Source organism: Hemibagrus wyckioides, linkage group LG18 (genome assembly GCF_019097595.1).
Source record: "Hemibagrus wyckioides isolate EC202008001 linkage group LG18, SWU_Hwy_1.0, whole genome shotgun sequence".
Lineage (NCBI taxonomy): Eukaryota > Metazoa > Chordata > Actinopteri > Siluriformes > Bagridae > Hemibagrus > Hemibagrus wyckioides.
In genome coordinates, this window is record NC_080727.1 from 3,976,607 (window position 1) to 3,988,650 (window position 12,044).

A 12,044-nucleotide genomic window follows, 5' to 3' on the forward strand; every position below is an offset into this window, starting at 1 on the left:
CTTCCTTTTAAAAGCATTCTATTGTACCTTCCAGTTTTTCTTTTGTTGTTTATTTTTATTATAATTTTTCCTTTGCCTCTTTATCCATTATTCCACTTGTTTTCTTTTCTTTCTTTTTTTTTTTTTTTTTTAAATTAGTGTCTTTCAGTTTTTCTTCATTGTTTTTTTTTTTTTGTTTGTTTGTTTGTTTGTTTTCCCCCTTCACCATTTTGGTTTTTCTCTATTCCAGTCACCTCTTTCTTTCTTTCTTTCTTTCTTTCTTTCTTTCTTTCTTTGATTACACTTTTCTCTGTTACTGAACACTATTTTTAATCAGTGTATTCTTCATCTTGGATTGTGTGGAGTGTCTGTTGTAAACCAGTTGGAACTTTAGCCAGATCTGCTGTTACATCAAATGAGACAAACACTTTCTCACCGAATCAGATCTGAGAATTCAACTTGCGCTGTGTTATAATGATAAATTATTATAATCACCATGTATTTGGTCAAGATTAAAGGCCTGAGTAAGTGATGTGGCCTTCAGAAGCCCAGAAACGCGGGAACACAGGAGTATTGATGATATTTTAAGGTATCCATGAAAACAGTGTTTTGTGTGTTGATTATCGGGACTTTCAATTTCTGTCTCATCCAGTATGAATGAACGGACGGTCTTGTCTGTGTTTCCAATGGAAGTTTGCTAAATCAATAATGGCTACAGCACAGTCGCGAAGGCACGGGACGGCACACGGACGTGCTCGAACACCGGGCACCGGGTCACATCTGTAAGTGCTGGTATTTGCTGTAGTAATGACATGATGGTGGACTTTGTGTCTCTGTTTGAACTACAGAAATCCTGTTGTCCTCTTGACATCTGCTGTCATCCCTTCTGCCTTGCTATCTATAGCATGTACAACTTTAATGCCAACAGGAAGTGACACCGTGAGATGGACGGTACAATCAGTGAGCTGGACGGAGCAGGCCAGTTGGACCTCCGGTGATGGAGGAGGAAGTTTATAAAGCATTTGCTTGTGTTGACTGTGAAAGATGAAAATAAAATCGTCATGTTTTGCACTATAACATGGATTGACTGATTTTTATGGATTTTCTTTCTTTCTTTCTTTCTTACTTAATACATTTATTAGTTGTTTGCTTTTTTTTTTTTTACTTTGTCTTCATCTTTTGTTTACTTTTTCATATTATTTTCTTTTCTGCTTCTCTTGCTTTCTTTGTTCTTGATTCCCCTTCCTTCCTCATTTCCTTTCATTCCTTCCTCTCTCCCTTCCCTTCATTCCCTTTCCTCTCCATCCATTTCCTTCCTTTCCTTTCTCCTTTCTCCCATTGTTCCTTCCTTTCATTACATTTCCCTTCCTTCCTCATTTCCTTTCATTCTTTCCTCTCTCTTTGCTTCATTCGCTTTCCTTTCCTCTCACCTTTCACCCTTTGTTCCTTCCTTTCGTTACACTTTCCTTCCTTCAGTCCCTTTCCTTCCCTCTCTTCCTTCTTTTGTTCTGTCGCTTCCTTCCTGTTCATCCCTCCTTCTTCTTCCTCTCTTCTTATAGACAGCCTTTTGCAAAACTTGTGCGTTGCCGAATGACTGAAACCACTTGATGCTCTTCTGCAACACTTCCATACACCCTTCTCAGCTGTGTAGTAGTGTGTGACCACCAGAGGGCGCTGTCGCACCGCTGCACAATAAACTGAGGGCTTTTTATTTTCCTGTCAGCAAGTGAAGTAAACACCACCTACAGGGGCAAAAAATGATGTCGGATTATCTACAAAGATTTTTAAAGATCCGTGTTTAGATCAGTTAATTGCGCGGGTTATTTAAACACTGAGTTCAACCGGAAAGCTGAGTAGATATTTATACTGGTTTGGGCCACTGGGATGAATCCATTCTATAGTTTCTGAAAGAAACGACTTTCAGGTCATTATGCTCAATTATGCTTTAAAAACGAGCTGAGGTGACTGGACATGATTTATATATGAAGAAATTGGTGGTGTTAGCTAGGTTTTCTTCAACAAAATAGTTATAAAAAGATTAATTATATTTTCTAGATACGAGTTTTGCCGTGTTTTTAGTGAATCTGTAGCTAGAAATGAAGCTAAAGCAATTAGCTGTCTTCTGAAGAAAACAGAACGCTGAGGTGATTTGCTCAAAGGTAATTAGCTATATTTTTCCACAAAACAAACAAACAAAAAAGAATCTGAGGTGATAAGGTATGCTTTCTAGAAAAGACGCCAAGATAATTAGCTATGTTTTCTAGAAAAAGTTAAGGCGATTAACCATTTTTTTTGTTTCTCTTCAGGAAAATATGCTAAGGTGATTAGCTACATTTTCTGAAAAATAAATAACTGAGGTGCTTAGCTGTGTTTTCTAGAAAAGCTGCTGAGGTGAGTAACAAAAAAAGAAGGCGAGGTGATAAGGTATAATTAGCAATGTTTTCTAGATAAAAGAAAAAGAAGTTGATGAAACATTTTTTTCCCTCTCACAGAAAAGATGCTAAGGTGATTAGCTTACATTTTCTGGAAATAAGAAACTGAGGGGCTTAGTTATAATTTATGGGGGAAAAATATGTTGAGGTGATTAGCTCTGTTTTCTAGAAAAGATGCTAAAGTGATTAGCTACATTTTCTGGAGGTACTTAGCTGTTTTCTGGAAGAAAAAAAACGTTGTGTTTAGCTGTGTTTTGTAGAAAAGATGCTGAGGTGATTAAGTATGTTTTGTGAAAATAAGAAAAAAAAAATGTTGAGATGATTAGCTGTGTTAAAAACAAACAAGCAAAAGGTGCTAAGGGGACTAGCTACATTTTCCCAGAAAAAAAAGAAGCTAAGGTGATTAGCATAATTTTAGTAATTTGCTGTAATTTCTTTAAAAAAAAAAATAAAAATCCTGATAGAAATTTCACATTTTCGATTTGAGGATAAAGCCAAAAATTATTTATTTTATTTTTTTTGGCTTTAAACCTCTCAAACCCTTGAGCTAACACGGCTAAATTTTTTATTTCAGTTGAAAACCTTGTGTAGAGTAATTTCACTTTACAATGTACAGCTGACTTTGTGTCCTTGGTTTAAAAGGAAAAAAAAACAACAAAAATTCCAGACGTCTTTGGTGTTCATTCCGGGGCCTTTGTTATTTTCTGATTCCGAGCGGCTCTATAAGAAGGTCTATAGGTGACCTACGTCTCATCGTCTGTATGTAATCGAGCGAACATGATTGCTTTATCAAACATGTATCTCCTGACTGAGTCAAAAACTCTCATGATTAATTGACCGCTGCCCAGAGGGTCAGGGAGCCTGATGTGCGATAATTGGACGCACAGGGAATCCGCAGCAATTTGTGTTTTTCTGAGTCTACTTGAGAAATTAGATGTCGGTGCAAATCTGAAATTGCTCCTCGATGTTCTCAAAGAGTGCATGAAATTTTAAACATAAATCTTAAGTATTCAGTGCAAAGGGATTTCTTTCCTTTCTCTCCGCTCTCTTTACCAAACTTGAGATGGAGCCCTGTGAAATTGTCAGGACATACAGAGCCCTGTGCAAAGTTAGAACACAGCTCCCAAAGAGGGTTTGAGGCTTTTTTTTTTTTTTTTAAAAATAAAATAAAAATCCCTCTTGAAACAAGAACAGTGAGCAGAGTTGGTTGTATCAAACACTTTTATTTCAATTTTTTATTCATTTAATTAAATCCATATATATAAAGGATAATCAAAGAAGATGAAGAACTTTGGCAGCACAGAATTCTTGACTTTTATTTTTTTTATTTTTTTCCTATTGTTTTTTTCTTTTCTCCAATGGATTCATTCCTGCTTTGCTGTCAAATTGTGCCCCTTAAAGATTTCCCCCTTTTTGGGTCTTTCCTTTGTTCTCTTCCTCTCTTAGAAGTGGCTTAAATATTGAATAGAAACTGTACTGTACATACTGTATATAGCTGATATATATATCAGCGTCATATATATAGCGTTAAAAAACAGTTAGATGATTGGTGGGCCATTAAAAAAAGGAAAGTACAAAAGATTGCATCCCTTAAACAATAAAAGGAGGACATCAAAAAATCAATTCTTCGTTATTATTATCCTTATTAAATAACTAATATGGTGAAATTCTACATGTTAAGATGCTTCTCTACTTACCTGTACACCGATCAGGCATAACATTCTGACCAGTGAAGTGAATAAGACTCTCTTCATCATGGCACCTGTTAGTGGGTGGGATATATTAGGCAGCAAGTGAACATTTCATCCTCAAAGTTGATGTGTTAGACGTTTGACGAAGGGCCAAATTGTGATGGCTAGACCACTGGATCAGAGCATCTCCAAAACTGCAGCTCTTGTGGGGTCTTCCTGGTCTGCAGTGGTCAGTATCTGTCAAAAGTATCCTTAAGTCTTGTAAGTTGTGAGGTGTGTAATCTGGAGACTGAAAGCATCATGAGAAGGCTTCAAAACCTTAAGGTATTTTACTGATTTTGACTCGTGTTTCTGGGATTTCTAATTATGATTTTAGATGAAGTGTAAAATTGAGGTAAAGTTTCACTTTTTCCATTCAAAAAACTAGGGGGGTGCAAACTTTTGCACTCAGCTGTTTCTGCGTGTAAATACATAATGCTCATGTTTCAATGTCTGTCATTAATCCCTTTCATTTCAGTGATCAGTGCTGAATTGGTGGCATAATCAGATCATACCTTGACTAAAATATAGCCTGATTAGCTATGATAGATGATTTCCTGTAATCAGAATTTGATGGGAGATCTTTGACTGCCCTGAAGTTTGTATAAATGTTATAATGTGTCTGGTGGTAGGCTTTAGGTCTGAGGAAAGCTTGATGTTTTAAACGCTCGTATTTATTCCACACGGACTGAAGATGCGAAGCAAAATCCGTTCTAGTGAGCGTACTTCATTCTGACACTCTGAAAAACGACTTCATTTGTTCTCATTAAAAGCTTAAAAGTCTATGAATAAATAATTAAAAAAGCGGATACTTTCCCCCCATGTTGTTTGCGTCATGTCATGAACGTTTGCAGGAATAAACTAAATAAATTTTTTTTTTTTAAAAAAGCATAAGCATGTAGACCTCGGTTAACTCCAGACTTTTCACTTCAAGACTTCTCGACATATCGCCGGCTGATTCAGTGTTATAAATAAATGTCTTTGAAAACATGGAGATGAGAGTTCATGTAATGAACTAAAGATGGTGTGTGTGGTTCTGCTGCTTCTGAATCACTGAACTCTGTGAATTCACTTCAGAACTTCAGAAAAAAAAGAGAAGAAAGGGAAAGAGTGAGAGCAAAGAGAAGCTGTAAAGCACCAATCCCTGTGGTTTAATTATTTTAATTATCATCCTCTTTCAGCTTTCCGTAAAAAGCGGCCATTAAAGGATGCCGGGCTGGGTTAATCTGATTAAAAAAAAAAAAAAAAAAAAGAAAACAAGATGGGGAGAAAGATAAAAGGCCACAGATGTCAGAGATAATCAGGGTAGTTAAAGATACCGTGTGTGAATGGAGACGCTTCGGAAAAAATATACCTCTTTAAGCTTAATTTGATTTCTCAGCATTTAAAACAATACGTTTTTGTCTGTCTGAGGTTGTCCAGAGTAAAACTGTACATTCACAGACAAATGACAGGAATAGAATAGTTTTACTTATATGTTGTGTGAAGATTAAACGCTATTTCGTCATTTTTTTCTCAGTTATGGTATACGGTATCAGCAAAATGTCTGTAGCTGGACAAATTTACTATATTGATGTTTGTTGTTTTGTAGCCTGAATGGATTTTAGGAATCAAAGTATTGAAAAAATACCATGATGATATTATTTGATATTATGATGTGTCAGCAGTTATGTTTTTGCTTGGTGTGACCTTTCAGCTTGTCTTAACTGTCCAGTTCAATTCATATTTAACGCCTCTTCATCATGGTGTCAGCTGCAACCCAAACACTTTTACAAACTTTGTTGTGATGGACACCCGACATCCGTTCGCTGAAAGTTACACTCGCCCCGGCTCAGTTCGAGAGCCTGAGTAAAAACCTGCTCAGGTGTTTCCACCAAGCTTGAAAAGAGCGAGAGAAAGCTCCACTTTCTGAATAAATCAAGCCGGAGCAATATCCTGCACGTGTAGAGAGATGGACGCGAGCCCATGTAATATTAAAGCGCCATGTCTGGCAACGCTAGCAGTGCCACTCCTTTCATTGCTCCTGCTCTCGCCGTTTCCCGGCCATCGGCTCTTTCCTCAAGGTGACACTTCAAAGCGGGCACGCAGACGTGGAAGGCCTGGCTGCCAGCATGGAGCCAGCCCCCGCACTATCTCTTCCCCCACAACTCCTCCGCCTCAAACAGGCGCCTGCTAACCCCCTGGGCCGGGTCAGCGCCAAGATCCACACCACTCACCACTCGGGAGCCACTGTCAAAGCCTGCCTCGTAGGCTTAATTAATAAGACTGCGTTCCTATTGCAGACACTCACAGAAGAAGAGAGAGAGAGAGAGAGAGACAGTGCTGGCTGGAGTTCAGTCCACTGGGCCAATGTTTTGGACAAGGAAAAGTAAAAGAGGGGGGTGTAGTAGAGTTGGGTATTCTTCATATCGGATATATCCATGTATTTTGCTATTGCATCTCAATTTAGTTCTCATTCAGATGGTTAGAGTTTGTGGATGGACGTACAGCCTAAGCTGGGTCTAAGCATAAGTTTTAATGTGGCTCTCACTTGCCCACTCGGTAATTTATTAGGGTTTATGGGGATTCACCCCTGTCTGCTGGTGTTTGCAGTCTGACAATCTGAAATGCTCATACTAGGTGCTCTCAACTATCTCCTGAGACATATTTAGAAATATTTCAAAATTTGTTTGCAGATTTGTGGTCCAAATTAACAAGAAATCCAATGTACTCGTTATCAGGATCCCATAAGATAATCAAACAAACAAGCTGGCTCTCATGCGACCCATCATGCCAGTCCTGGACCAAACATTCCCACAAATAATGTTTGACAAATATTGATTATGGCCCACTCACCCACTCAGTAACCTCCTTATCCTGGTCATGGTCGTGGTGGATCCAGAGTCTATCCCAGAGCATTAGGTGGGAACACACCCTGAATGAGAAGCCGGTCCATGGCAGGGCACCTTGAACACACACATACACTTGCTCATTCACACCTAGGGGCAATTTATCTTAGCCAATCCACCTACTGGCATTTGTCTGGGAGGTGGGAGGGAAAATCCTGGGAGGAAACCCACAAGGACAAGTGGAGAACATGTGACGATCCACACAGACAGTAACGTGAGCTCAGGATGGAGCTGGGAACCCTGGAGCTGTGCAGAATATGTGAAAAATACAGTGCCTTGTTGTAATTCTGTCTATGTCTCTTCATATTGCTAACTTGAATAGCTAACATATTTTTCTTCTTTATAACATTACGGGGATCCTGCTGTTTCTGTCCACAGAAGCCACCCAGGTACTTGTTTAGTCCCTTGTCATCTTGAGACTGGACTCATGCAGCTCAGTCCTGGCAGGTCTTCCCCTGTGTTCCATGGTAATAATTGGCCTGTGTTCTCCCATGTCACACTGTTCCTCTTTAAAATGCTGATGGTTGCCTTTCAAAGCCAAAAATGGACCCCCACCTACCACCAGGTTGCCTTTGAGCCTTTAGCTCGGATCGACCTAACCCACCATCCTCAAGATGCACTGTATGGCCATAGGTTTTTGGACACCTGACTATAAGACTCATGCATGTTCTAGATTTAGTGGTCTTTTAATAACCTCTACTACTCTTGAAAGGCTTCCCACTTGATTTTGGAACGTGGCTGTAAGGATTGGTCCATTCATCTGAAGAGCATTAGTGAGATCCAGCATTAAAGTTGGCTGAGAAGGCCTGAGGTTTATTTAAGTTCATCAAAAAATGTTTGGGTTGAGGTCAGAATTCTGTGGAGGCCACTTGTGTTCTTCCACTCCATCCTTGCCAACATTGTATTTAATAGAGCTTGCTTTGTGTATGTGCTTCCAAAATTGTGGTAGCAGTTTGAGGGGAAGGCCCACATTTGGTCAGGTATCCCAAAAATCTTTGGCGATAGGTTATGTCAAAGAAGACGTACATCAAGACTCTTTTCTTCCCCAGAACTCAACAGCTAAATCACAGTCTGAGGACACACCTCTTTACTAAGCACTAATAGTTTTTGTTGTTGTACTAACTGGTAGGGGGAATTAGCTTGACTGTATTCTTAGAACCTGCCCTCTTTGTGCTAGCATGAGGATATCTACTGATGAAGACTACACTGTACAATGTAACGAAGGTTTAATATAATGCTAACACATGGTGTGTGACATGCTCAAGTGAATTCATAAACAGTTTTTTATACTTCCACCATTCACTAGCTAACTAATTTCTTCTAAAGTTTCTTCCTCACATGGTGTAGAAATGTACCTCATATTACTGATGGTTAGAGCCAATATGTATGGCCTAAATAGTGATCAGTAATTTGTATTTAGAAATTAATATAATCATCCATTAAAATGTCCTTGTCTTTTTAAGTCCATAAAGATGACCATATAACTTCAAACTAAACTCAAAGTTAAACATACGTTTTTAAATGGCTAATTCCAATTTCATTAAGTGGCATTTGAGTAAAATTTGTAGTCAAAGGGCAAAAGTCAAATTTTCTACTTAAAAAAGTGACTTTCAGTATTCAGGAAGCAGTTGGTGTCACTAATTTAGCTCCACTGCAAAACCTTAAATCTCAGAATCTGCATGCTAGCTAATTTAGCCAAACTTAGCGAATGTTTCCGATAAACAAAAGTGTTAAATAAATCACTAAGAATATAATAATACATATAGAAACAGGTAATGACATTTTACTTTTGTTTAGCTTTGACAAATGCTAATTTGTTTACTAGGAGAACAATATGAAGGCACTTTATTTGAAGTTCCTTTAAAATGACATCTCTCATTTGGATGTGAGTGAACGGTGTCTTCGATCTGCATGACGCTGATGGATTACCGTCCCACTGCGGATAGCAGAGACATCATAGATTTGTTAGCAGGCATGACAAAGAGAGGAAGAAGGTGTGCATATGTTAATCAGCCAATTGAATGTTGATCAAAAGCTTGAACACGGTGGGCCTCGATGATCGCCCCGGGCAAATACAAACTCTCCAGTGCTGCTGTGTATAAACAGTGTGATGCACAGCTGCGGAAATCAATAGACACAGTACGAGGGGAACTAGCTTAAAAGACGACGTGACTGATTTATATTAAAAGTCACTATAATATCAAACATAATTCAGAAAAAATGCATCTGTAATATTTATGGTATTATTTATAACGTAGGACAGCTACTGCACTTTTTTCACAAAAGCTAACATCTTTGGTTTAGCTGGGTACAGTGTACTGCTATATAAAATCAAATGAGAGGAATCTTCACTTTAGTTAAATTAAGGATTATCAGGTTCTTTCTTTGTGGGTTTAACAAGCTTCGGACTTGTGAGCCAATAGGAAACAAGAAGGTGGGGTTGTGGTCTGTTTTGTTGGTAAAATATATACTATAAATATATATAATACTATAATATACTACAAATAATGATAATATTGTTATATAAAATCAAATATTACTTTATTATTAACTAATTGTTATACTAATTTTCTTGCAAAAAAAATCTTATTGTATTTAGTGCTTAGTGTCAGTACTTTTGGTTTATTGTTACTATATTAAAATATATACACTATGTTTAATATAGTATAGCATTTAGTATCGTTTGTTTTTTTTTGTTTGTTTTTTTTTAAATTATTATGTAAATGACCTCATATATCTTAAATATTATAAACCCATTGGATAGATCCAATCTTTAACACATCTTTAATACATCTTTAACATGTTAAAAAACCCAACCAGATCATTTTAGAGTAGCCTTTTCTTTTATAGGATCGGTTGAAGTTACCTATTTAATTTAAGACTATCCTCCTACCTGTTCTCCTTAGCTGCTAATTAAATTCACCCCCCCACCACGACTGTGTAAAGCCAGACTGAAAAGTCACTTTGATATCAACTGATGTGGACCTCAAAGTACAAATGATTGCATTGCCTTCTCAACCTGCAGGAGCTTGAATCCTCCGTCACCGTGCTGCTGCTGCGATCCGTTTCAGGCCAGCTTTCCGTAGGCACACCTGCATTTCCCTCTGGATTACACGCACTTCGGAGCCAGAGCTCCCAAAGGGAACGGATGTCACTTTGAGTCATCTTCTTCCTACCAGCTGAATGCACTTTACGTTTTCTTTTCCCTCCGAGACATCTGCATGCGCTTCTTAAAGCTCACACACTATTCCTGGCATAAATATGTAATTAGTAGCTTACAATTAGGAATATTCTGCCTGTTACCATGGGATATTAGCATCCCTCTTAAGTGTCACTCTCTTTATGGAAGAAATGGCTTTCTCTGAATAATTCAAGCATAATGAATTCCGTAAATTGTTTTTCATTGAGTTTTGTAAATGAAACAACTTAACTCTCCCCCCTGTAGCTTAGCATCTTTTAACTCTGTCTGCTTGGTAAAATGACTGACTTAAGATTGTGTCTAAACTTGTAGTTGATGCTAATCCCCTCAGGCTAATGTCTGAAAGTACTCATCATTTTTATTTGTTTATTCATCCATTAATTTGCATAAACGGCATGGAACTTTGCCAGGCCTCCGAAGAATGCTCAGTTTCTCCCTCAGCAGGGCACTAGAAATGTGCCCTAGGTACCAGGGTGACACTATACAGTCTATCTACTCTGTGTTTAATTTGTGTATATGTGATTGTATACATAACAGAATCATAATGTGAATGCTTTTTGTCTCAATCCCCCTGCAGCTACACCTCGAACATCGACATCGCATGTAACACGCTTAAGAGATTTACGGTTCGACCGAATCTGAAGATCAGAGACGGCGCACGATGCCTCAGGCCTCTGCTACCAAGAACGCTTTGTAAGTTCGTCATTCAAATGACTTCTTTTTAGGTTAGGAAAATAAATTTCATGCTGTGCTCATCATCTATTGAAATCGTATACATCTCAAAGAGCTAGATAGGTGACAGACGGTGCACTGTTGTAGGCCTCAGCTCCAGCAGCACACACTTTCCAAAAGTAAGTGCCCCCTATAAGACTTACATTGGTTTTGAAATCCAGTGGTTTAGTTGTAAAACAACTTAAAAGAGGAGATTAGGTTCATATAACACGATGGCCAAGTTGATCCTGTTTCGTTAAACTTTTAGTAATCAGAATAGGGTTTATTGGCCAAGTGTGTTCTAACACGCACAAGGAATTCGGTCCCGGCTTTTCAAAGTACAGATATAAAAATAACTACAATGGACATTTAATTTACATACTATGATATAGAGAAAATAATTAAATCTACAATGTACAGATTATAAGGCAGGTTATAAATGTATATAAAGTGAGATAATAGTGTAGCAATAGTGTTAAGTAGCCTTTATTTGTCACACATACTTATGTATTACTTCACAGTGAAACTCTTTCTTTGCATATCCCATCCTTGGAGGGTTGGGGTCAAAGCACAGGGTCAGCCATGATGCAGCACCCCTGGAGGGAGGGGGGTTGGGGGCCTTGCTCAAGGGCCCAACAGTGGCAGCTTCGCAGTCCAGGGGCTTAAACCCCAATCTTCGAAGCAACAACCCAGAGCTTAACCACTTGAGCTACCACCGAGACCATCTGCAGTCGAGATTCTTCCATTTGGGAAATTCGCAAAGGTCAGCACTGCCTAAGTACAATGGCTGAGCCTCGCTTTGGGCAAACCACCTACTTGATCATGGTATTGCCCCTGCCAGGTAAGGTAAGTGTGTGTAACATACGGGGATGAAGTGGTGAGTGACTGTTCTTACAGTACAGCATGTGGATGTAAAGTACCAAGCTTGTAAAGAGCTTGTTGGTCAGCCTTTTATGAATGTGATTGCCTGCAGAAATCAACTGTTCCTATGCCTGGCAGTTTTGCCGTATATAATGTTCTGTAGCTCCTGCCAGATGGAAGTAGTTGAAAAAGGATGTGTCCAGTGTATGTGGGGTCTTTAGTCATTTTTCCTGCCCATTTCATA

At 38.5% G+C, this 12,044-nt stretch overlaps 1 non-coding gene across 1 annotated transcript; it reads right to left on the bottom strand.

Annotated features, from left to right (window-relative positions):
* Positions 1-11,622: 11,622 nt before the first annotated feature.
* Positions 11,623-11,788, bottom strand: LOC131369653 (U1 spliceosomal RNA). Its single transcript, XR_009207299.1, has one exon. It is a non-coding gene; the product is annotated as a U1 spliceosomal RNA (small nuclear RNA).
* Positions 11,789-12,044: the final 256 nt, after the last annotated feature.